At 45.1% G+C, this 17,812-nt stretch overlaps 29 non-coding genes across 29 annotated transcripts; all 29 read right to left on the reverse strand.

Annotated features, from left to right (window-relative positions):
- Positions 1 to 1,006: 1,006 nt before the first annotated feature.
- trnap-agg (transfer RNA proline (anticodon AGG)) lies at positions 1,007 to 1,078 on the reverse strand. Its single transcript has one exon. It is a non-coding gene; the product is annotated as a tRNA-Pro (tRNA).
- A 277-nt stretch (positions 1,079 to 1,355) lies between these two features.
- Positions 1,356 to 1,427, reverse strand: trnap-cgg (transfer RNA proline (anticodon CGG)). The gene has a single exon. It is a non-coding gene; the product is annotated as a tRNA-Pro (tRNA).
- A 274-nt stretch (positions 1,428 to 1,701) lies between these two features.
- Positions 1,702 to 1,773, reverse strand: trnap-agg (transfer RNA proline (anticodon AGG)). Its single transcript has one exon. It is a non-coding gene; the product is annotated as a tRNA-Pro (tRNA).
- Positions 1,774 to 2,362: 589 nt separating this feature from the next.
- trnap-cgg (transfer RNA proline (anticodon CGG)) lies at positions 2,363 to 2,434 on the reverse strand. Its single transcript has one exon. It is a non-coding gene; the product is annotated as a tRNA-Pro (tRNA).
- Positions 2,435 to 2,708: 274 nt separating this feature from the next.
- trnap-agg (transfer RNA proline (anticodon AGG)) lies at positions 2,709 to 2,780 on the reverse strand. Its single transcript has one exon. It is a non-coding gene; the product is annotated as a tRNA-Pro (tRNA).
- Positions 2,781 to 3,369: 589 nt separating this feature from the next.
- Positions 3,370 to 3,441, reverse strand: trnap-cgg (transfer RNA proline (anticodon CGG)). Its single transcript has one exon. It is a non-coding gene; the product is annotated as a tRNA-Pro (tRNA).
- A 273-nt stretch (positions 3,442 to 3,714) lies between these two features.
- Positions 3,715 to 3,786, reverse strand: trnap-cgg (transfer RNA proline (anticodon CGG)). Its single transcript has one exon. It is a non-coding gene; the product is annotated as a tRNA-Pro (tRNA).
- A 173-nt stretch (positions 3,787 to 3,959) lies between these two features.
- Positions 3,960 to 4,031, reverse strand: trnap-agg (transfer RNA proline (anticodon AGG)). The gene has a single exon. It is a non-coding gene; the product is annotated as a tRNA-Pro (tRNA).
- Positions 4,032 to 4,620: 589 nt separating this feature from the next.
- trnap-cgg (transfer RNA proline (anticodon CGG)) lies at positions 4,621 to 4,692 on the reverse strand. The gene has a single exon. It is a non-coding gene; the product is annotated as a tRNA-Pro (tRNA).
- Positions 4,693 to 4,865: 173 nt separating this feature from the next.
- Positions 4,866 to 4,937, reverse strand: trnap-agg (transfer RNA proline (anticodon AGG)). Its single transcript has one exon. It is a non-coding gene; the product is annotated as a tRNA-Pro (tRNA).
- Positions 4,938 to 5,526: 589 nt separating this feature from the next.
- trnap-ugg (transfer RNA proline (anticodon UGG)) lies at positions 5,527 to 5,598 on the reverse strand. Its single transcript has one exon. It is a non-coding gene; the product is annotated as a tRNA-Pro (tRNA).
- Positions 5,599 to 5,976: 378 nt separating this feature from the next.
- On the reverse strand, positions 5,977 to 6,048 carry trnap-agg (transfer RNA proline (anticodon AGG)). The gene has a single exon. It is a non-coding gene; the product is annotated as a tRNA-Pro (tRNA).
- Positions 6,049 to 6,532: 484 nt separating this feature from the next.
- trnap-agg (transfer RNA proline (anticodon AGG)) lies at positions 6,533 to 6,604 on the reverse strand. The gene has a single exon. It is a non-coding gene; the product is annotated as a tRNA-Pro (tRNA).
- A 590-nt stretch (positions 6,605 to 7,194) lies between these two features.
- On the reverse strand, positions 7,195 to 7,266 carry trnap-agg (transfer RNA proline (anticodon AGG)). Its single transcript has one exon. It is a non-coding gene; the product is annotated as a tRNA-Pro (tRNA).
- A 589-nt stretch (positions 7,267 to 7,855) lies between these two features.
- On the reverse strand, positions 7,856 to 7,927 carry trnap-cgg (transfer RNA proline (anticodon CGG)). The gene has a single exon. It is a non-coding gene; the product is annotated as a tRNA-Pro (tRNA).
- Positions 7,928 to 8,200: 273 nt separating this feature from the next.
- trnap-cgg (transfer RNA proline (anticodon CGG)) lies at positions 8,201 to 8,272 on the reverse strand. The gene has a single exon. It is a non-coding gene; the product is annotated as a tRNA-Pro (tRNA).
- Positions 8,273 to 8,445: 173 nt separating this feature from the next.
- Positions 8,446 to 8,517, reverse strand: trnap-agg (transfer RNA proline (anticodon AGG)). Its single transcript has one exon. It is a non-coding gene; the product is annotated as a tRNA-Pro (tRNA).
- Positions 8,518 to 9,106: 589 nt separating this feature from the next.
- Positions 9,107 to 9,178, reverse strand: trnap-cgg (transfer RNA proline (anticodon CGG)). The gene has a single exon. It is a non-coding gene; the product is annotated as a tRNA-Pro (tRNA).
- Positions 9,179 to 9,351: 173 nt separating this feature from the next.
- On the reverse strand, positions 9,352 to 9,423 carry trnap-agg (transfer RNA proline (anticodon AGG)). Its single transcript has one exon. It is a non-coding gene; the product is annotated as a tRNA-Pro (tRNA).
- A 589-nt stretch (positions 9,424 to 10,012) lies between these two features.
- trnap-ugg (transfer RNA proline (anticodon UGG)) lies at positions 10,013 to 10,084 on the reverse strand. Its single transcript has one exon. It is a non-coding gene; the product is annotated as a tRNA-Pro (tRNA).
- Positions 10,085 to 10,361: 277 nt separating this feature from the next.
- Positions 10,362 to 10,433, reverse strand: trnap-agg (transfer RNA proline (anticodon AGG)). The gene has a single exon. It is a non-coding gene; the product is annotated as a tRNA-Pro (tRNA).
- Positions 10,434 to 10,917: 484 nt separating this feature from the next.
- trnap-agg (transfer RNA proline (anticodon AGG)) lies at positions 10,918 to 10,989 on the reverse strand. Its single transcript has one exon. It is a non-coding gene; the product is annotated as a tRNA-Pro (tRNA).
- Positions 10,990 to 11,579: 590 nt separating this feature from the next.
- Positions 11,580 to 11,651, reverse strand: trnap-agg (transfer RNA proline (anticodon AGG)). The gene has a single exon. It is a non-coding gene; the product is annotated as a tRNA-Pro (tRNA).
- Positions 11,652 to 12,240: 589 nt separating this feature from the next.
- trnap-ugg (transfer RNA proline (anticodon UGG)) lies at positions 12,241 to 12,312 on the reverse strand. The gene has a single exon. It is a non-coding gene; the product is annotated as a tRNA-Pro (tRNA).
- A 378-nt stretch (positions 12,313 to 12,690) lies between these two features.
- Positions 12,691 to 12,762, reverse strand: trnap-agg (transfer RNA proline (anticodon AGG)). Its single transcript has one exon. It is a non-coding gene; the product is annotated as a tRNA-Pro (tRNA).
- Positions 12,763 to 13,246: 484 nt separating this feature from the next.
- Positions 13,247 to 13,318, reverse strand: trnap-agg (transfer RNA proline (anticodon AGG)). Its single transcript has one exon. It is a non-coding gene; the product is annotated as a tRNA-Pro (tRNA).
- Positions 13,319 to 13,908: 590 nt separating this feature from the next.
- Positions 13,909 to 13,980, reverse strand: trnap-agg (transfer RNA proline (anticodon AGG)). Its single transcript has one exon. It is a non-coding gene; the product is annotated as a tRNA-Pro (tRNA).
- A 588-nt stretch (positions 13,981 to 14,568) lies between these two features.
- trnap-cgg (transfer RNA proline (anticodon CGG)) lies at positions 14,569 to 14,640 on the reverse strand. The gene has a single exon. It is a non-coding gene; the product is annotated as a tRNA-Pro (tRNA).
- Positions 14,641 to 14,813: 173 nt separating this feature from the next.
- Positions 14,814 to 14,885, reverse strand: trnap-agg (transfer RNA proline (anticodon AGG)). The gene has a single exon. It is a non-coding gene; the product is annotated as a tRNA-Pro (tRNA).
- Between the last annotated feature and the right edge of the window lie 2,927 nt (positions 14,886 to 17,812).

Consider the following 17,812-nt stretch of genomic DNA (forward strand, 5'->3'; position numbering starts at 1 on the left):
ACCACGAGACCAACGAGCCATGTTCTGGTTGCTGCTTTGATCGATTTTTTGTCACAAAACATGCTTAGACAAAAAGAGCTGGAGGAACTTCTGCAGCAAATCACCCCGATCTACGTTGGGTAAAGGACTGATCTGGGATTAGAACAGGAGCCCTCTTCACTAAATAACCTCCTTCAACAACCTACTGTAGTGGGCTCATCCGAGATCCCGCACCCTAAGCTAGAATCATACCCCTAGACCAACGAGCCATGTTCTAGTTGCTGCTTCGATTGATCGATTTGTTGTCACAAAACATGCTAAAACAAATAGAGAAACTTCTACAGCAAATCACCCCGATCTACGTTGGGTAAAGGAATGATTTGGGAATAGAACAGGTGCCCTCTTTGCCACATTACCTCCTTCAACAGTATACTGCAATGGGCTCGTACGGGATTTGTACCCCGGACCTCTCGCACCTTAAGCGAGAATCATACCCCTAGACCAACGAGCCATGCTCTGGTTGCTGCTTTGATAGATTTGTTGTAACCAAACATGCTTAGACAAAAAGAGAAATTTCCAAAGCAAATCACGCCGATTTACATTGGGTAAAGGACTGATTTGGGAATAGAACAGGTGCCCTCTTTGCCAGGTTACCTCTTTCAACAGCATACTGTAATGGTCTCGTCCGGGATTTGAACCCAGGACCTCTCTCGCACCCTAAGCGAGAATCATACCCCTAGACCAACAAGCCATGTTCTAATTGCTGCTTCGATTGATCGATATGTTGTCACATAACATGCTTAGACAAAGGCTCCCTGCACCCTAAGCGAGAATCATACCACGAGACCAACGAGCCATGTTCTGGTTGCTGCTTTGATTAAGTTGTTGTAAAAAAAATGCGTAGACAAAAAGAGCTGGAGAAACTTCTGCAGCAAATCACCCCGATCTACATTGGGTAAAATACTGATATGGGAATAGAACAGGAGCCCTCTTCACCATGTTACCTCCTTCAACAGCATACTGTAATGGGCTCGTCCGGGATTTGAACCCAGGACCTCTCGCACCCTAAGCGAGAATCATACCCCTAGACCAACGAGCCATGTTCTGGTTGCTGCTTTCATCGATTTGTTGTCACAAAACATGCTTAAACAAAAGCTCCCTGCACCCTAAGCGAGAATCATACCACGAGACCAATGAGCCATGTTCTGGTTGCTGCTTTGATTGATCGATTTGTTGTCACAAAACATGCGTAAACAAAAAGAGCTGGAAAAACTTCTGCAGCAAATCACCCCAATCTACGTTGGGTAAAGGACTGATCTGGGATTAGAACAGGAGCCCTCTTCACCAAGTAACCTCCTTCAACAACATACTGTAAAGGGCTCATCCGGGATTCGAACCCAGGACCTCTCGCACCCGAAGCGGGAATCATACCCCTAGACCAACGAGCCATGCTCTGGTTTCTGCTTTGATCGATTTGTTGTCACAAAACATGCTTAAACAAAGGCTCCCTGCACCCTAAGCGAGAATCATACCACGAGACCAACGAGCAATGTATTGGTTGCTGCTTTGATCGATTTGTTGTCACAAAACATGCGTAAACAAAAAGAGCTGGAAAAACTTCTGCAGCAAATCACCCCAATCTACGTTGGGTAAAAGGACTGATATGGGAATAGAACAGGAGCCCTCTTCACCATGTTACCTCCTTCAACAGCATACTGTAATGGGCTCGTCCGGGATTTGAACCCAGGACCTCTCGCACCCTAAGCGAGAATCATACCCCTAGACCAACGAGCCATGTTTTGGTTGCTGCTTTGATTGATTTGTTGTCAAAAAAAATTGCTTAGACAAAGGCTCCCTGTAGCCTAAGCGAGAATCATACCCCTTGACCAACGAGCAATGTTATAGTTGCTGCTTCGATTGATCGATTTGTTGTCACAAAACATGCTTAGACAAAGGCTCCCTGCACCCAAAGCGAGAATCATACCCCTTGACCAACGAGCCATGTTTTAGTTGCTGCTTCGATGGATCGATTTGTTGTCACAAAACATGCTTAGACAAAGGCTCCCTGCACCCTAAGCGAGAATCATACCACGAGACCAACGAGCCATGTTCTGGTTGCTGCTTTCATCGATTTGTTGTCACAAAACATGCTTAAACAAAAGCTCCCTGCACCCTAAGCGAGAATCATACCACGAGACCAATGAGCCATGTTCTGGTTGCTGCTTTGATTGATCGATTTGTTGTCACAAAACATGCGTAAACAAAAAGAGCTGGAAAAACTTCTGCAGCAAATCACCCCAATCTACGTTGGGTAAAGGACTGATCTGGGATTAGAACAGGAGCCCTCTTCACCAAGTAACCTCCTTCAACAACATACTGTAAAGGGCTCATCCGGGATTCGAACCCGGGACCTCTCGCACCCGAAGCGAGAATCATACCCCTAGACCAACGAGCCATGCTCTGGTTTCTGCTTTGATCGATTTGTTGTCACAAAACATGCTTAAACAAAGGCTCCCTGCACCCTAAGCGAGAATCATACCACGAGACCAACGAGCAATGTATTGGTTGCTGCTTTGATCGATTTGTTGTCACAAAACATGCGTAAACAAAAAGAGCTGGAAAAACTTCTGCAGCAAATCACCCCAATCTACGTTGGGTAAAAGGACTGATATGGGAATAGAACAGGAGCCCTCTTCACCATGTTACCTCCTTCAACAGCATACTGTAATGGGCTCGTCCGGGATTTGAACCCAGGACCTCTCGCACCCTAAGCGAGAATCATACCCCTAGACCAACGAGCCATGTTTTGGTTGCTGCTTTGATTGATTTGTTGTCAAAAAAAATTGCTTAGACAAAGGCTCCCTGCAGCCTAAGCGAGAATCATACCCCTTGACCAACGAGCAATGTTATAGTTGCTGCTTCGATTGATCGATTTGTTGTAACAAAACATGCTTAGACAAAGGCTCCCTGCACCCAAAGCGAGAATCATACCCCTTGACCAACGAGCCATGTTTTAGTTGCTGCTTCGATGGATCGATTTGTTGTCACAAAACATGCTTAGACAAAGGCTCCCTGCACCCTAAGCGAGAATCATACCACGAGACCAACGAGCCATGTTCTGGTTGCTGCTTTCATCGATTTGTTGTCACAAAACATGCTTAAACAAAAGCTCCCTGCACCCTAAGCGAGAATCATACCACGAGACCAATGAGCCATGTTCTGGTTGCTGCTTTGATTGATCGATTTGTTGTCACAAAACATGCGTAAACAAAAAGAGCTGGAAAAACTTCTGCAGCAAATCACCCCAATCTACGTTGGGTAAAGGACTGATCTGGGATTAGAACAGGAGCCCTCTTCACCAAGTAACCTCCTTCAACAACATACTGTAAAGGGCTCATCCGGGATTCGAACCCGGGACCTCTCGCACCCGAAGCGAGAATCATACCCCTAGACCAACAAGCCATGCTCTGGTTTCTGCTTTGATCGATTTGTTGTCACAAAACATGCTTAAACAAAGGCTCCCTGCACCCTAAGCGAGAATCATACCACGAGACCAACGAGCAATGTATTGGTTGCTGCTTTGATCGATTTGTTGTCACAAAACATGCGTAAACAAAAAGAGCTGGAAAAACTTCTGCAGCAAATCACCCCAATCTACGTTGGGTAAAGGACTGATCTGGGATTAGAACAGGAGCCCTCTTCACCAAGTAACCTCCTTCAACAACATACTGTAAAGGGCTCATCCGGGAGTCGAACCCGGGACCTCTCGCACCCGAAGCGAGAATCATACCCCTAGACCAACGAGCCATGCTCTGGTTTCTGCTTTGATCGATTTGTTGTCACAAAACATGCGTAAACAAAAAGAGCTGGAAAAACTTCTGCAGCAAATCACCCCAATCTACGTTGGGTAAAAGGACTGATATGGGAATAGAACAGGAGCCCTCTTCACCATGTTACCTCCTTCAACAGCATACTGTAATGGGCTCGTCCGGGATTTGAACCCAGGACCTCTCGCACCCTAAGCGAGAATCATACCCCTAGACCAACGAGCCATGTTTTGGTTGCTGCTTTGATTGATTTGTTGTCAAAAAAAATTGCTTAGACAAAGGCTCCCTGCAGCCTAAGCGAGAATCATACCCCTTGACCAACGAGCAATGTTATAGTTGCTGCTTCGATTGATCGATTTGTTGTAACAAAACATGCTTAGACAAAGGCTCCCTGCACCCAAAGCGAGAATCATACCCCTTGACCAACGAGCCATGTTTTAGTTGCTGCTTCGATGGATCGATTTGTTGTCACAAAACATGCTTAGACAAAGGCTCCCTGCACCCTAAGCGAGAATCATACCACGAGACCAACGAGCCATGTTCTGGTTGCTGCTTTCATCGATTTGTTGTCACAAAACATGCTTAAACAAAAGCTCCCTGCACCCTAAGCGAGAATCATACCACGAGACCAATGAGCCATGTTCTGGTTGCTGCTTTGATTGATCGATTTGTTGTCACAAAACATGCGTAAACAAAAAGAGCTGGAAAAACTTCTGCAGCAAATCACCCCAATCTACGTTGGGTAAAGGACTGATCTGGGATTAGAACAGGAGCCCTCTTCACCAAGTAACCTCCTTCAACAACATACTGTAAAGGGCTCATCCGGGAGTCGAACCCGGGACCTCTCGCACCCGAAGCGAGAATCATACCCCTAGACCAACGAGCCATGCTCTGGTTTCTGCTTTGATCGATTTGTTGTCACAAAACATGCGTAAACAAAAAGAGCTGGAAAAACTTCTGCAGCAAATCACCCCAATCTACGTTGGTTAAAAGGACTGATATGGGAATAGAACAGGAGCCCTCTTCACCATGTTACCTCCTTCAACAGCATACTGTAATGGGCTCGTCCGGGATTTGAACCCAGGACCTCTCGCACCCTAAGCGAGAATCATACCCCTAGACCAACGAGCCATGTTTTGGTTGCTGCTTTGATTGATTTGTTGTCAAAAAAAATTGCTTAGACAAAGGCTCCCTGCAGCCTAAGCGAGAATCATACCCCTTGACCAACGAGCAATGTTATAGTTGCTGCTTCGATTGATCGATTTGTTGTAACAAAACATGCTTAGACAAAGGCTCCCTGCACCCAAAGCGAGAATCATACCCCTTGACCAACGAGCCATGTTTTAGTTGCTGCTTCGATGGATCGATTTGTTGTCACAAAACATGCTTAGACAAAGGCTCCCTGCACCCTAAGCGAGAATCATACCACGAGACCAACGAGCCATGTTCTGGTTGCTGCTTTCATCGATTTGTTGTCACAAAACATGCTTAAACAAAAGCTCCCTGCACCCTAAGCGAGAATCATACCACGAGACCAATGAGCCATGTTCTGGTTGCTGCTTTGATTGATCGATTTGTTGTCACAAAACATGCGTAAACAAAAAGAGCTGGAAAAACTTCTGCAGCAAATCACCCCAATCTACGTTGGGTAAAGGACTGATCTGGGATTAGAACTGGAGCCCTCTTCACCAAGTAACCTCCTTCAACAACATACTGTAAAGGGCTCATCCGGGATTCGAACCCGGGACCTCTCGCACCCAAAGCGAGAATCATACCCCTAGACCAACGAGCCATGTTCTAGTTGCTGCTTCGATTGATTGATTTGTTGTCACAAAACATGCTTAGACAAAGGCTCCCTGCACCCTAAGCGAGAATCATACCCCTAGACCAACAAGCCATGTTCTGGTTGCTGCTTTGATCGATTTGTTGTCACAAAACATGCTTAGACAAAGGCTCCCTGCACCCTAAGCGAGAATCATACCCCTAGACCAACGAGCCATGTTCTGGTTGCTGCTTTGATCGATTTGTTGTCACAAAACATGCTTGGACAAAAAGAGCTGGAGAAACTTCCGCAGCAAATCACCCCGATCTACGTTGGGTAAAGGACTGATTTGTGAATAGAACAGGAGCCCTCTTTGCCATGTTACCTCCTTCACCAGCATACTGTAATGGGCTCGTCCGGGATTTGAACCCTGGACCTCTCGCACCCTAAGCGAGAATCATACCCCTAGACCAACGAGCCATGTTGTAGTTGCTGCTTCGATTGATCGCCTTGTTGTCACAAAACATGCTTAGACAAAGGCTCCCTGCACCCTAAGCGAGAATCATACCCCTAGACCAACAAGCCATGTTCTGGTTGCTGCTTTGATTGATTTGTTGTCACAAAACATGCTTAGACAAAGGCTCCCTGCACCCTAAGCGAGAATCATACCCCTAGACCAACGAGCCATGTTGTAGTTGCTGCTTCGATTGATCGCCTTGTTGTCACAAAACATGCTTAGACAAAGGTTCCCTGCACCCTAAGCGAGATTCATACCACGAGACCAACGAGCAATGTATTGGTTGCTGCTTTGATCGATTTGTTGTCACAAAACATGCGTAAACAAAGAGAGCTGGAAAAACTTCTGCAGCAAATCACCCCAATCTACGTTGGGTAAAAGGACTGATATGGGAATAGAACAGGAGCCCTCTTCACCATGTTACCTCCTTCTACAGCATACTGTAATGGGCTCGTCCGGGATTTGAACCCAGGACCTCTCGCACCCTAAGCGAGAATCATACCCCTAGACCAACGAGCCATGTTTTGGTTGCTGCTTTGATTGATTTGTTGTCAAAAAAAATTGCTTAGACAAAGGCTCCCTGCAGCCTAAGCGAGAATCATACCCCTTGACCAACGAGCAATGTTATAGTTGCTGCTTCGATTGATCGATTTGTTGTAACAAAACATGCTTAGACAAAGGCTCCCTGCACCCAAAGCGAGAATCATACCCCTTGACCAACGAGCCATGTTTTAGTTGCTGCTTCGATGGATCGATTTGTTGTCACAAAACATGCTTAGACAAAGGCTCCCTGCACCCTAAGCGAGAATCATACCACGAGACCAACGAGCCATGTTCTGGTTGCTGCTTTCATCGATTTGTTGTCACAAAACATGCTTAAACAAAAGCTCCCTGCACCCTAAGCGAGAATCATACCACGAGACCAATGAGCCATGTTCTGGTTGCTGCTTTGATTGATCGATTTGTTGTCACAAAACATGCGTAAACAAAAAGAGCTGGAAAAACTTCTGCAGCAAATCACCCCAATCTACGTTGGGTAAAAGGACTGATATGGGAATAGAACAGGAGCCCTCTTCACCATGTTACCTCCTTCAACAGCATACTGTAATGGGCTCGTCCGGGATTTGAACCCAGGACCTCTCGCACCCTAAGCGAGAATCATACCCCTAGACCAACGAGCCATGTTTTGGTTGCTGCTTTGATTGATTTGTTGTCAAAAAAAATTGCTTAGACAAAGGCTCCCTGCAGCCTAAGCGAGAATCATACCCCTTGACCAACGAGCAATGTTATAGTTGCTGCTTCGATTGATCGATTTGTTGTAACAAAACATGCTTAGACAAAGGCTCCCTGCACCCAAAGCGAGAATCATACCCCTTGACCAACGAGCCATGTTTTAGTTGCTGCTTCGATGGATCGATTTGTTGTCACAAAACATGCTTAGACAAAGGCTCCCTGCACCCTAAGCGAGAATCATACCACGAGACCAACGAGCCATGTTCTGGTTGCTGCTTTCATCGATTTGTTGTCACAAAACATGCTTAAACAAAAGCTCCCTGCACCCTAAGCGAGAATCATACCACGAGACCAATGAGCCATGTTCTGGTTGCTGCTTTGATTGATCGATTTGTTGTCACAAAACATGCGTAAACAAAAAGAGCTGGAAAAACTTCTGCAGCAAATCACCCCAATCTACGTTGGGTAAAGGACTGATCTGGGATTAGAACAGGAGCCCTCTTCACCAAGTAACCTCCTTCAACAACATACTGTAAAGGGCTCATCCGGGATTCGAACCCGGGACCTCTCGCACCCGAAGCGAGAATCATACCCCTAGACCAACAAGCCATGCTCTGGTTTCTGCTTTGATCGATTTGTTGTCACAAAACATGCTTAAACAAAGGCTCCCTGCACCCTAAGCGAGAATCATACCACGAGACCAACGAGCAATGTATTGGTTGCTGCTTTGATCGATTTGTTGTCACAAAACATGCGTAAACAAAAAGAGCTGGAAAAACTTCTGCAGCAAATCACCCCAATCTACGTTGGGTAAAGGACTGATCTGGGATTAGAACAGGAGCCCTCTTCACCAAGTAACCTCCTTCAACAACATACTGTAAAGGGCTCATCCGGGAGTCGAACCCGGGACCTCTCGCACCCGAAGCGAGAATCATACCCCTAGACCAACGAGCCATGCTCTGGTTTCTGCTTTGATCGATTTGTTGTCACAAAACATGCGTAAACAAAAAGAGCTGGAAAAACTTCTGCAGCAAATCACCCCAATCTACGTTGGGTAAAAGGACTGATATGGGAATAGAACAGGAGCCCTCTTCACCATGTTACCTCCTTCAACAGCATACTGTAATGGGCTCGTCCGGGATTTGAACCCAGGACCTCTCGCACCCTAAGCGAGAATCATACCCCTAGACCAACGAGCCATGTTTTGGTTGCTGCTTTGATTGATTTGTTGTCCAAAAAAATTGCTTAGACAAAGGCTCCCTGCAGCCTAAGCGAGAATCATACCCCTTGACCAACGAGCAATGTTATAGTTGCTGCTTCGATTGATCGATTTGTTGTAACAAAACATGCTTAGACAAAGGCTCCCTGCACCCAAAGCGAGAATCATACCCCTTGACCAACGAGCCATGTTTTAGTTGCTGCTTCGATGGATCGATTTGTTGTCACAAAACATGCTTAGACAAAGGCTCCCTGCACCCTAAGCGAGAATCATACCACGAGACCAACGAGCCATGTTCTGGTTGCTGCTTTCATCGATTTGTTGTCACAAAACATGCTTAAACAAAAGCTCCCTGCACCCTAAGCGAGAATCATACCACGAGACCAATGAGCCATGTTCTGGTTGCTGCTTTGATTGATCGATTTGTTGTCACAAAACATGCGTAAACAAAAAGAGCTGGAAAAACTTCTGCAGCAAATCACCCCAATCTACGTTGGGTAAAGGACTGATCTGGGATTAGAACAGGAGCCCTCTTCACCAAGTAACCTCCTTCAACAACATACTGTAAAGGGCTCATCCGGGAGTCGAACCCGGGACCTCTCGCACCCGAAGCGAGAATCATACCCCTAGACCAACGAGCCATGCTCTGGTTTCTGCTTTGATCGATTTGTTGTCACAAAACATGCGTAAACAAAAAGAGCTGGAAAAACTTCTGCAGCAAATCACCCCAATCTACGTTGGTTAAAAGGACTGATATGGGAATAGAACAGGAGCCCTCTTCACCATGTTACCTCCTTCAACAGCATACTGTAATGGGCTCGTCCGGGATTTGAACCCAGGACCTCTCGCACCCTAAGCGAGAATCATACCCCTAGACCAACGAGCCATGTTTTGGTTGCTGCTTTGATTGATTTGTTGTCAAAAAAAATTGCTTAGACAAAGGCTCCCTGCAGCCTAAGCGAGAATCATACCCCTTGACCAACGAGCAATGTTATAGTTGCTGCTTCGATTGATCGATTTGTTGTAACAAAACATGCTTAGACAAAGGCTCCCTGCACCCAAAGCGAGAATCATACCCCTTGACCAACGAGCCATGTTTTAGTTGCTGCTTCGATGGATCGATTTGTTGTCACAAAACATGCTTAGACAAAGGCTCCCTGCACCCTAAGCGAGAATCATACCACGAGACCAACGAGCCATGTTCTGGTTGCTGCTTTCATCGATTTGTTGTCACAAAACATGCTTAAACAAAAGCTCCCTGCACCCTAAGCGAGAATCATACCACGAGACCAATGAGCCATGTTCTGGTTGCTGCTTTGATTGATCGATTTGTTGTCACAAAACATGCGTAAACAAAAAGAGCTGGAAAAACTTCTGCAGCAAATCACCCCAATCTACGTTGGGTAAAGGACTGATCTGGGATTAGAACTGGAGCCCTCTTCACCAAGTAACCTCCTTCAACAACATACTGTAAAGGGCTCATCCGGGATTCGAACCCGGGACCTCTCGCACCCAAAGCGAGAATCATACCCCTAGACCAACGAGCCATGTTCTAGTTGCTGCTTCGATTGATTGATTTGTTGTCACAAAACATGCTTAGACAAAGGCTCCCTGCACCCTAAGCGAGAATCATACCCCTAGACCAACAAGCCATGTTCTGGTTGCTGCTTTGATCGATTTGTTGTCACAAAACATGCTTGGACAAAAAGAGCTGGAGAAACTTCCGCAGCAAATCACCCCGATCTACGTTGGGTAAAGGACTGATTTGTGAATAGAACAGGAGCCCTCTTTGCCATGTTACCTCCTTCACCAGCATACTGTAATGGGCTCGTCCGGGATTTGAACCCTGGACCTCTCGCACCCTAAGCGAGAATCATACCCCTAGACCAACGAGCCATGTTGTAGTTGCTGCTTCGATTGATCGCCTTGTTGTCACAAAACATGCTTAGACAAAGGCTCCCTGCACCCTAAGCGAGAATCATACCCCTAGACCAACAAGCCATGTTCTGGTTGCTGCTTTGATTGATTTGTTGTCACAAAACATGCTTAGACAAAGGCTCCCTGCACCCTAAGCGAGAATCATACCCCTAGACCAACGAGCCATGTTGTAGTTGCTGCTTCGATTGATCGCCTTGTTGTCACAAAACATGCTTAGACAAAGGTTCCCTGCACCCTAAGCGAGATTCATACCACGAGACCAACGAGCAATGTATTGGTTGCTGCTTTGATCGATTTGTTGTCACAAAACATGCGTAAACAAAAAGAGCTGGAAAAACTTCTGCAGCAAATCACCCCAATCTACGTTGGGTAAAAGGACTGATATGGGAATAGAACAGGAGCCCTCTTCACCATGTTACCTCCTTCAACAGCATACTGTAATGGGCTCGTCCGGGATTTGAACCCAGGACCTCTCGCACCCTAAGCGAGAATCATACCCCTAGACCAACGAGCCATGTTTTGGTTGCTGCTTTGATTGATTTGTTGTCAAAAAAAATTGCTTAGACAAAGGCTCCCTGCAGCCTAAGTGAGAATCATACCCCTTGACCAACGAGCAATGTTATAGTTGCTGCTTCGATTGATCGATTTGTTGTAACAAAACATGCTTAGACAAAGGCTCCCTGCACCCAAAGCGAGAATCATACCCCTTGACCAACGAGCCATGTTTTAGTTGCTGCTTCGATGGATCGATTTGTTGTCACAAAACATGCTTAGACAAAGGCTCCCTGCACCCTAAGCGAGAATCATACCACGAGACCAACGAGCCATGTTCTGGTTGCTGCTTTCATCGATTTGTTGTCACAAAACATGCTTAAACAAAAGCTCCCTGCACCCTAAGCGAGAATCATACCACGAGACCAATGAGCCATGTTCTGGTTGCTGCTTTGATTGATCGATTTGTTGTCACAAAACATGCGTAAACAAAAAGAGCTGGAAAAACTTCTGCAGCAAATCACCCCAATCTACGTTGGGTAAAAGGACTGATATGGGAATAGAACAGGAGCCCTCTTCACCATGTTACCTCCTTCAACAGCATACTGTAATGGGCTCGTCCGGGATTTGAACCCAGGACCTCTCGCACCCTAAGCGAGAATCATACCCCTAGACCAACGAGCCATGTTTTGGTTGCTGCTTTGATTGATTTGTTGTCAAAAAAAATTGCTTAGACAAAGGCTCCCTGCAGCCTAAGCGAGAATCATACCCCTTGACCAACGAGCAATGTTATAGTTGCTGCTTCGATTGATCGATTTGTTGTAACAAAACATGCTTAGACAAAGGCTCCCTGCACCCAAAGCGAGAATCATACCCCTTGACCAACGAGCCATGTTTTAGTTGCTGCTTCGATGGATCGATTTGTTGTCACAAAACATGCTTAGACAAAGGCTCCCTGCACCCTAAGCGAGAATCATACCACGAGACCAACGAGCCATGTTCTGGTTGCTGCTTTCATCGATTTGTTGTCACAAAACATGCTTAAACAAAAGCTCCCTGCACCCTAAGCGAGAATCATACCACGAGACCAATGAGCCATGTTCTGGTTGCTGCTTTGATTGATCGATTTGTTGTCACAAAACATGCGTAAACAAAAAGAGCTGGAAAAACTTCTGCAGCAAATCACCCCAATCTACGTTGGGTAAAGGACTGATCTGGGATTAGAACTGGAGCCCTCTTCACCAAGTAACCTCCTTCAACAACATACTGTAAAGGGCTCATCCGGGATTCGAACCCGGGACCTCTCGCACCCAAAGCGAGAATCATACCCCTAGACCAACGAGCCATGTTCTAGTTGCTGCTTCGATTGATTGATTTGTTGTCACAAAACATGCTTAGACAAAGGCTCCCTGCACCCTAAGCGAGAATCATACCCCTAGACCAACAAGCCATGTTCTGGTTGCTGCTTTGATCGATTTGTTGTCACAAAACATGCTTAGACAAAGGCTCCCTGCACCCTAAGCGAGAATCATACCCCTAGACCAACGAGCCATGTTCTGGTTGCTGCTTTGATCGATTTGTTGTCACAAAACATGCTTGGACAAAAAGAGCTGGAGAAACTTCCGCAGCAAATCACCCCGATCTACGTTGGGTAAAGGACTGATTTGTGAATAGAACAGGAGCCCTCTTTGCCATGTTACCTCCTTCACCAGCATACTGTAATGGGCTCGTCCGGGATTTGAACCCTGGACCTCTCGCACCCTAAGCGAGAATCATACCCCTAGACCAACGAGCCATGTTGTAGTTGCTGCTTCGATTGATCGCCTTGTTGTCACAAAACATGCTTAGACAAAGGCTCCCTGCACCCTAAGCGAGAATCATACCCCTAGACCAACAAGCCATGTTCTGGTTGCTGCTTTGATTGATTTGTTGTCACAAAAAATGCTTAGACAAAGGCTCCCTGCACCCTAAGCGAGAATCATACCCCTAGACCAACGAGCCATGTTGTAGTTGCTGCTTCGATTGATCGCCTTGTTGTCACAAAACATGCTTAGACAAAGGTTCCCTGCACCCTAAGCGAGATTCATACCACGAGACCAACGAGCAATGTATTGGTTGCTGCTTTGATCGATTTGTTGTCACAAAACATGCGTAAACAAAAAGAGCTGGAAAAACTTCTGCAGCAAATCACCCCAATCTACGTTGGGTAAAAGGACTGATATGGGAATAGAACAGGAGCCCTCTTCACCATGTTAGCTCCTTCAACAGCATACTGTAATGGGCTCGTCCGGGATTTGAACCCAGGACCTCTCGCACCCTAAGCGAGAATCATACCCCTAGACCAACGAGCCATGTTTTGGTTGCTGCTTTGATTGATTTGTTGTCAAAAAAAATTGCTTAGACAAAGGCTCCCTGCAGCCTAAGCGAGAATCATACCCCTTGACCAACGAGCAATGTTATAGTTGCTGCTTCGATTGATCGATTTGTTGTAACAAAACATGCTTAGACAAAGGCTCCCTGCACCCAAAGCGAGAATCATACCCCTTGACCAACGAGCCATGTTTTAGTTGCTGCTTCGATGGATCGATTTGTTGTCACAAAACATGCTTAGACAAAGGCTCCCTGCACCCTAAGCGAGAATCATACCACGAGACCAACGAGCCATGTTCTGGTTGCTGCTTTCATCGATTTGTTGTCACAAAACATGCTTAAACAAAAGCTCCCTGCACCCTAAGCGAGAATCATACCACGAGACCAATGAGCCATGTTCTGGTTGCTGCTTTGATTGATCGATTTGTTGTCACAAAACATGCGTAAACAAAAAGAGCTGGAAAAACTTCTGCAGCAAATCACCCCAATCTACGTTGGGTAAAAGGACTGATATGGGAATAGAACAGGAGCCCTCTTCACCATGTTACCTCCTTCAACAGCATACTGTAATGGGCTCGTCCGGGATTTGAACCCAGGACCTCTCGCACCCTAAGCGAGAATCATACCCCTAGACCAACGAGCCATGTTTTGGTTGCTGCTTTGATTGATTTGTTGTCAAAAAAATTGCTTAGACAAAGGCTCCCTGCAGCCTAAGCGAGAATCATACCCCTTGACCAACGAGCAATGTTATAGTTGCTGCTTCGATTGATCGATTTGTTGTAACAAAACATGCTTAGACAAAGGCTCCCTGCACCCAAAGCGAGAATCATACCCCTTGACCAACGAGCCATGTTTTAGTTGCTGCTTCGATGGATCGATTTGTTGTCACAAAACATGCTTAGACAAAGGCTCCCTGCACCCTAAGCGAGAATCATACCACGAGACCAACGAGCCATGTTCTGATTGCTGCTTTCATCGATTTGTTGTCACAAAACATGCTTAAACAAAAGCTCCCTGCACCCTAAGCGAGAATCATACCACGAGACCAACGAGCCATGTTCTGGTTGCTGCTTTGATTGATCGATTTGTTGTCACAAAACATGCGTAAACAAAAAGAGCTGGAAAAACTTCTGCAGCAAATCACCCCAATCTACGTTGGGTAAAGGACTGATCTGGGATTAGAACAGGAGCCCTCTTCACCAAGTAACCTCCTTCAACAACATACTGTAAAGGGCTCATCCGGGAGTCGAACCCGGGACCTCTCGCACCCGAAGCGAGAATCATACCCCTAGACCAACGAGCCATGCTCTGGTTTCTGCTTTGATCGATTTGTTGTCACAAAACATGCGTAAACAAAAAGAGCTGGAAAAACTTCTGCAGCAAATCACCCCAATCTACGTTGGTTAAAAGGACTGATATGGGAATAGAACAGGAGCCCTCTTCACCATGTTACCTCCTTCAACAGCATACTGTAATGGGCTCGTCCGGGATTTGAACCCAGGACCTCTCGCACCCTAAGCGAGAATCATACCCCTAGACCAACGAGCCATGTTTTGGTTGCTGCTTTGATTGATTTGTTGTCCAAAAAAATTGCTTAGACAAAGGCTCCCTGCAGCCTAAGCGAGAATCATACCCCTTGACCAACGAGCAATGTTATAGTTGCTGCTTCGATTGATCGATTTGTTGTAACAAAACATGCTTAGACAAAGGCTCCCTGCACCCTAAGCGAGAATCATACCACGAGACCAACGAGCCATGTTCTGGTTGCTGCTTTGATAGATTTGTTGTCACAAAACATGCTTTGACATAAAGAGCTGGGGGGTGTTCCATCAACGTCGCTAACGCAAGTCGTGCTAACACGAATAAGTCTCACTTGGGTAAACGTCAACTTAGACTTAAGCCTCAAGCCGTTCCACTAACGTTCCGTTCCACTAACAGGCAACGCTAATTCAAGCTAGACCTCAATAAGCTTAGACTGTGCAGCCCAGATCAGGCGATCGTCGAAAAGAGGAGTTATGTCGCAAAAAGTATAGCGTAAAGCAGCAGAGGTGTGTTGTTTCAGCAGCGTAAATTATTATTTTTTTGCGTTTTTTTTGTCCCCAAAAAGGGCAATGTTGCCGCAATTAACATGACAAGGGAGACAACTTTTCAAACCAGTACGAACGTTAAAATGCGTAAATTGTAGACCTACCAAATCTACTTAACATATATATATATATATGCATTTAGGCCTACTGATAATTAGCATAATTTGTTGAGCTGTCTGAAACCGTTCTGACAGGCTAGCCTATGGTCGATATTCTCAACAGGAGATTGAGAATAATAGCCCAAAAAAGAACGTGGCAGCAATTGAAAATTGTAGGATAAAATTCAAAACACTGAAGAAGGCCATGGTTAATTGCACTTGATGTGGGCTAGTAATGTTTTTGTCTTCAAATCTTGAACAAAATCAAAAATTACTTCAAAATAACTTTGCCACACACATTTATTAACTGATAGGCTAAATGCTGAGCTTTAAGATAAAAGGGAAAGATAACCATGACTTAAATGGGGATTCACTGAAATGACTAGTATTGCACAGATCCAGGACTGACTTTTTAGATCAGAAGGTGACCCAAACTGCACACTTTGCTTGGCAGAACAGTCATTTAAAATTGCTCAGCATGACTATCATTATTATATTACGAGTATTTCCAATTAACATAGTCTGCCTCCACAGATCCAGAGGGGGCTTGGACAGTGACAGACTGTGGCTGTGCCAAGTGTTGTCACAGACTCACTTTGGGAAAGCATGCCCTACTGGGAACATTAGGGGAGACTGTTGGGCACAGAATCTAATTGTCTTCTTTTGAAAGGGCAACATTTGGGACACTGTCACGTAGGGGCAGCATAAAGGGCACTTCATAACAGCACCTTTTTCTATTGGAAGTAAGGGCATGGGAACAGTCCAATTTAGGCCATTGTAAGGGCACCTTATAGGGTACTGCGTCACATTTTCTATACTATAAAGGAACTCTTTTTACATTTATAGAGGGCACACTGTCATTTATTGCATGGGGCATCCTGTGCACTCAAGCATATTTCACAATGTGAATGGCAGACAGTAGGGCACTTGGTCTAATTTTTGCCACTCTGGGCATTTTAGAAACGCTTGCAACCATAGGGGCACCAGGCAGTCACCCCCTGAGTCTTCCAATGGGCCTGGATACACCCATGGGGACAGTATATTGCACCTATAATATTTGGGAAGCCAGAGGAGAGGTAATATACAGGCTTGTCAACATATAGGCTACTTTAAACAATGAAAATACTTTATACAATTGAATAAAAAGTCCTCCTTGATTCTTTGTGTTTCAAGATTACCTGAAAAACTGATGATAATATTCAGGTACTGCTTTGGAGCAAGGTATACCCTTCATATTTCCTGGCGTAGTTGCCCGTTCAAGAATGTCCCACATGCAAAGACACAGACAGATGCAGACAGACTGAACAGTGTCAAGGCTTGGCTACAGTGGGTTTGCTTCCTTGTGTGTGATTCCAGCAGACTACATAGTCTAGGCCTACCTACATAGACTGCAGTCTACTACCCTCCTTTCTACTATTATAGTCTACTCTGCTTTCTATTACTTTTTACAAAGGATGGTAGGCTGCTCTTTCGTGTTCATTGCCATCATGAAGAGTTGCTAAAGTGTTATTTCATATATATATATATATATATTTATGTTTTTTTTTTATTTTAAGAATGACAATTACATTTATCTAGATAAACTATGCTGGGCCTGCTGAACCTATACTTCTTCCACAAATACTGGTCAGGGAACCATTACTTCTGTCTCTGAAGACCCTTGGGGCTGGTGGGATAAACGCTCTTTGTATAATCTGAGCACCTTCATCCACCAGTGGGTTGTCAAAGAACGGATACGCCATAATTGATTGTAACTTGTCTAGACGCTCTGCTTAGTTTCTAAGTCCTTATTTTATGTCAATTAACCAATGGCTTTTGAAAACAAAAGTGACATTATTTTTTAACTTGTTTACTTAATTAAATGAATATATTTTTTGGAGATGAAGTAAACAAGTAGCTAAATCATTAATGTCTGCACTTCAAAAAGTCTGAATTTACGTTTCCGAACACGGGACTAAAGTGGTTTGCGCGCAGGAATTTACTCGACGGAACTGTCTTTTGAGATTCTGTTTCCGCCTGTTTGAAATTATTTGCAACACATTTTAGTTTAGCTTGACTTTTAGCCTGACACGGATCAGGCTAGTTCCGAAGTATAAGTTACCTTGGTTACATTTATTCATTTTTTTTTCATTTAGCAGACGCTTACGTAGATAGAACTAAAATAATCCACCTTAATGGAACGGAACTCTCGCTAAGGTAAGTGAGACTTAAGAGATAAGTCTAGCTTTTCCTTAATCGACGTTGATGGAACACCCCCCTGGAAAAACATCTGCAGCAAATAATGCTGATC

This window comes from Osmerus mordax, chromosome 25, assembly GCF_038355195.1.
Source record: "Osmerus mordax isolate fOsmMor3 chromosome 25, fOsmMor3.pri, whole genome shotgun sequence".
Classification (NCBI taxonomy): Eukaryota; Metazoa; Chordata; class Actinopteri; order Osmeriformes; family Osmeridae; genus Osmerus; species Osmerus mordax.